The sequence below is a fragment of the Chiloscyllium punctatum genome, chromosome 12 (assembly GCF_047496795.1).
Source record: "Chiloscyllium punctatum isolate Juve2018m chromosome 12, sChiPun1.3, whole genome shotgun sequence".
NCBI classification, from domain to species: Eukaryota; Metazoa; Chordata; class Chondrichthyes; order Orectolobiformes; family Hemiscylliidae; genus Chiloscyllium; species Chiloscyllium punctatum.
In genome coordinates, this window is record NC_092750.1 from 28,221,490 (window position 1) to 28,227,489 (window position 6,000).

Below are 6,000 nucleotides of genomic sequence, written 5' to 3' on the forward strand. Positions count from 1 at the left end.
GCACTCACAGCAAGTGCTCCCTAAACAACCTCCACATTTCTGTTGTGCATTTCCCTGAGAATATCTGTTCCCAATTTATGCTCCACAATTCCTGCATAATAGTATTGTAATTTCCTCTCCCCCAATGAAATAATTTCTCATGCCATCTGTTCCTATCCCTCCATGATTATAATAAAGGTCAGGAAGTTGTGATCACTATTACTGAAATGCACGCTCACTGAGAGATTTGACACCTGACCTGATTCGTTGCCAAGCACCAAATCCAATATGGCCTCCCCTCTAGTTGGCCTATCTACATATTGAGTCAGGAATCCTTCCTTGGACACACGTGACAAAATCTCCTCCTTCCAAATGTTTCCACTAAGGAGGTTCTAATCAATATTAGGGAAGTTGAAATCATCCATGACAACAACTCTGTTACTTCTGCATCTTTCCAATCTGCTCCTCCATGACTCTGTTGCAATTGGGGGTGTCTATAGAACACTCCCAATAAAGTTGCTGTTCCTTTCCTGCTTTTGACATCTACCCATACTGACTCGTAGAGAACCCCTCCTCAACATCCTGCAGAAAGAATGTTTCTCGGTTGTGCAGTCTAGAACCAGTGACAAGAACTCAGGACAAAATATATGTTATATAGAACTGAGATGAGAAGGCACCTCTTCATTTAGAAGGTGGTAAAGTTTTGGAATTCTGTAGCCCAGACTGCTGTGGAAGCTCAGTTAGTGAGTAATCTCAAGATAGAGAATATATATTTCTAGTTACTCATGATATTGTGAGGGAGAAAGTTGGGTATGACATGAGTTAACATGTAAATACACATGAAGCTCCAGCTGGGATTAGATTGAGACAGGGAGTTTTAGTTAGCATTATAAATAATAATATTTTAAGATTCATTTTTACTTGTTCTTATTCAAGAAAGTAGTCAAGATAAATGAAAGTTATTGAAACTGTACAAATACACACAGATACTGAAGTAGCAGATAGACAGTTTCTGTGAAAATGCAATGTGACTGAACCAGCATGCACCCTGAGGTCTTACATGTGAGGATGATTCAATACTACACAGAGAAAAACAAAGCAATTGGGTGTACTGAAATATGAGAATGAAGCACTGGTTTCAGAGAGCAGATAGAATGGCACCTGGGAAGATAGGTAGTGGTGAGACTCAGGGTTAGAGGTGTATTTTAGAATGTGTGAAAAACAAGGTGTTTGTCTAAAACAGACCATTTTGGAATTTGAGTAATGTACTATCTTTGCAGCCTACAATGTATAAATATCTGATGAATCCTGGTTGAGATTTAGTGTTACCTCAGAATCCTTTCTGGGGTGGACTCTCTCAGCATTGGCTCAATAAATGAGTGTTGACCTGTTTTGAGATTATTTCATGAAATAATCAACCACAGCAATACCTAGAGATATGATGTTTGCATGAGAATATGATTTTGAGGTAGATGATCAACCATGACCAAGAATGGTGGAACAGGCTTGAGGGACTGAATGGCCTATTCCTGCTCTTGTTTTCCTATATGCCATTGACTTCAGAACTGGAGGCCCATCACCTTGCCAGACATGAGATTGTTGTTGAAATACTTCACGCGATGCACTCACATCCTGCTGACTGCACTGTAGTGACTTACTTCCTGACCCACCTCTATACATATCTGCTTTGTCAGTCTATCTGAGCCCTTCCTGCCACTCTCCAGGAACATTCTTCAGGCTGCTGTCACCTCTGACAACCCCTACAGGGAGGAGTTGGCAAATCATAGGACTGCTATTCTACAAGTGCACGCCATTCTGCTGTTCCAATTAATTCCATCCTTGACCATCTCTCACAATGCCAGAATCTGGTCATAGCTGACAGGTGCCCCTTACACCAAACCTGTCATGCCTAGATTCCATCTCCTCAATGAATCTGCCTAATTAGATAGAACAGGCCAGCAGGCCTTCCCGTAAACCTTCTATTTCAAATACTGTACCATTTGATATTTGATAGGTTGGGACCTGGAAATTTTCTTGCTGCTGGGGTCCTGACTCTGGAATTAAAATTCAGCCCACTAACTTCGACCTCAACATTAATTTCTCACACTAACCCTCAATCTCTGATGTCTTTAATACCTGTAAAGCTATCCAACCTTGTCCTGAAGATACTCAAAGGCTGAATATTTATAGTCTTCTGATGAAGAGAATGCAGATTCAGCATCCTTAGAGTGAAGATATGTCTCTCTAACTCAGTCCTAAGTCCCCAGTTCTAGAATAACACCCTATTATGCACCCCTCTATGCTGCTACCCTTCCCCCAGACCACATCAACCTCCAGAGATACATCTTCCTTCATCTACCCTGTCAAGCTTTCTAAGAATGCTGTCTATTTTAATGAAATCGACTTAAATTATTCTAAACTCTAGACAATATAGGTCCAAACTCTCCTCATAGGAAAATTACATCATCTCAGAAATTAGTCTGGTAAACCTTCATTTCACTGACTGTATTAAAAGTTTATCCTTCCTCAGGTAATCAAAACTGGACCAATATTCCATGTGTAGTCCTAGTGAGGATCTATAAAATTGCAGCAAGACATCTTTGCTCCTCTTCTAATAAAGGCCAAAATACCATTTGTCTTCCTACTTGTCTGCTGAACTTTCATGTTAGTTTTCAGTGACTCAAGTGCAAGGATACCCAGGTCCTAGTGGACATCAACACTTCCCAATGTCTCAGGGATAGGGGTAATGTCACTGGACCTGGAATCCAAAGGGCCAGAGTAATACTCAGGGAGATGAGTTCAAATCCCATTGTGGAGGCTGGTGGAATTCAAATTTAACTAATAAATGTAGAGATAAAAGCCAGTCTAATTGATGAGCAAGAAACTATTGGCAATTGTTGGAAAAACCCATCAGGTTCCCTAATATATGTGTATGTATTTCAGCTTCTCACTAACTGATGAAAATCTGTCATTATTTGATGCAGAACAATGTGTTTGATTCTTAAACAGTTCAGCAGACCAATAAGTTATATCAAACTGCTAAAAAGCGTGAAAAAAAGAAAATTAAACAGATTGACCATCTAGGCACTAGATGATCAAGAGCCTGAGAAAGGGGGGAATCCAAGATGGCGGTGATCTAGGAAGGTCGCGTTGCAGAGCTCCGCACCGCATTGCAAGCAAGACGAAGTCCTCACCTGTCCTACCCGGGCCACCGTGATATTCTGGGACTCTGAAAAGGTCATTGAGTTCCAGGAAACTGTTGGAGAGCAACTTACCTTGGTTTTTGTTGTCCAGGGATGCCAAAGAAGGGAAGAGTTACATCCGAGACAGGCCCATGGCCCAGCCTGCAGAACCCTCGGACTCGATTGCTTACCAGGTCTTGGTGAAGGAGCTCAGGAAATCTCATGAGATGTTGGGGAAGCAGATAGAGGAGAAGCTGGCCCCGATCTCTATCATGCTGCAGAAGCATGAACAGCAGCTGGGAGACCTGGAGAAAGGGACGGATGAGGTAGAACACAGAGTCACAGTGGTGGAAGCTGTTAACGGTTCCTCCAAGAATAGGATCGAAGCCCTGGAGACACAGGTCCATAATTTGCTTGACCAGGTAGATGACCTTGAGAATAGGGGCAGGAGAAAAAATATTCGGATCGTTGTTCTGACAGAGGGTAAAGGAGGTGAGTGGCCGGTGGAATTTATTGAGGACTGGATGCCAAAATTCCTTAACTTTGAGGCTGGAATGAGAAGCTTGAAGATTGAGAGGGCTCACCGGGTCAGATCACGGAGGTCAGGTCTGGACCAGCATCCTCATCCTATCTTGATGTGGTTTCATCACTATAGAGATAAGGAGAAAATTGTGGAAGCTTCCAGAATCCAGAGGAAGGATCCAAAGGCCCTAGTTTATGAGGGCTCGAAGATCATGTTCTTATAGGACTTCGGTGATCTGGAAAATAAAATACTATGACGGCATCAAGAGATGACAGAGGGAGATTTTAATTGTTCGTGGATCCTACAGTAAGCAGGTTGCCCAAAGACCCCTGATACCCTCTTACAAACTAAACAGTTAGTGGATCTGTGTGTGGAGTTAGGGTTGGTGGATGTCTGGAGGCAGGGATTTTACATTTTTTTCCAATCCACACAGATGTCACACCAGAATTGATTTATTTCTGACCTCAATGACAACCCTGTACTTGGTGGCATCTTGTACGATTGGTAATATTAGCATCATCGTTCACGCTCCAGTGTACCTGTTGGTTAAGCTTAATAACGCTACAGTGGGCCCAAGGCACTGGTGAATGGATTCCCTTTATCCTTAAAGATAATAAGTTTGTGCAGTACTTCTCTAAGGAATTTAGGGCATTCCGAGACATCAATTCAGGCTCGGTTAGTAGTATGTCCATCCTTTGGGAAACTGCTAAAGCCTATGCCAGGGGGTTAGTTATTTCCTACTTAGCCAGTAGGAAGTGGCAAAAGGGTGAATAGCAGTCTCTCCTCAAAGCATGGTTGAAGGCAGCCAAGAAGGCTTACTTTGACAGGCCCTCGTTGGCCACGCCACAGAGGATTACAGCACTGCGGTCTGCATTGAATTCTGTGCTCATGCAGACAGCAAAGAAGGAGCTTACTTTCGCAAAACAAAGGTTATATGAGCATGATGACAAGCCGGGCAAATACCCAGCATATTTCGCCAGGAAAACGAATGCCCCTCAAGCCATTATGTTGATTAGGGAAGGGTCTGGGAAACTAACATGTGATTCTAAAAAGGTTAATGTGGCATTCCAGAGATTTTACTCTGAATTATACCAAGCTGAGGGTTGTGAGGAGGTGCAGGCCAAGATGGACTCCTTTTTCAAGGATCTGGAGCTCCCGGATGTGACCCCCAAACAAGAGTCTTTTCTCAATGCCTCCTTATCAGACCAAGAGGTGCAGGAGGCTGTGAAGCAGCTTCAGAGTTGAAAGGCACCCGGTCTAGATGGACTTTCCAGCAAATTCAATAAGGAATTTATAAGCATATTGTCAGGCCCGATGCTCAAAATGTTCAATGACTCGTACAGTATTGATTGTCTCCCGTCATCTCTAAGAGAGGCCAATATTTCACTTATGTTTAAAAAAGGGAAGGTCATGGAGGACTGTGCTTCTTACAGGCCCATTTCACTCTTAAATGTGGACTTTAAAATCCTCTCCAAAACTCTTGCTTTAAGGCTGGAGACTGTGTTACCTTTTATTGTTAAAGAGGACCAGACGGACTTTATAAAGGGCCACAGATCCTCCAATAATGTTAAAAGGCTGCTTAATGTAATTCAAGCATGTCAACAACAGTCATTACAGGGATTGGTGATTTCTATAGATGCAGAGAAGGCATTTGACTGAGTTGAGTGGCCGTACCTTTTTTGCACTCTGGAACAGTTTGGCATGGGCGAAGCCTTTATAAGATGGGTACAGGTTCTCCACAGTGACCCTCTCACTGCGGTTATCACCAATGATCAAGCAATGTTAGCAACTTTAGGGGCAGCCAACAGGGCTGTCCCCTTTCGTCATTGCTTTTTACATTGGTGATTGGTGGAGGCCACTTGTAGGGATCCCAATATATTGGCTCCAGAAGTGCGGTCAAAATTACATAAGATTTCATTGTACATGGGCAATGTCATCATGTTTTTGTCAAACCCAGCAGTTTCAGTGCCTCACCTGATAAAATGCATCAGCTCTTTTGGCACCTTTTCAGGGTGTAAGATTAATATTGCAAATTCAGAGGCTATGTTTATGGGTGGTCTTATGAAGGTGCTAGGTCTTGAGGGAGAATCTCAATTCCCAATTAAGTGGTCACGGGGGGGGGAGGGGTTATGTATTTGGGCATATTCATCACTCCAATTCTTGACCAGTTGTTTAAAACTGATTGTGTTCAATTACAAGACAAAATCAAACAAGATCTTCAAAGATGGGAGGTGCTTCTGGTCTCATGGTTAGGTCAGATCGCACTTATTAAGGTGAATATTCTCTCCCGTTTGTTGTACCCTATATGGATGCTCC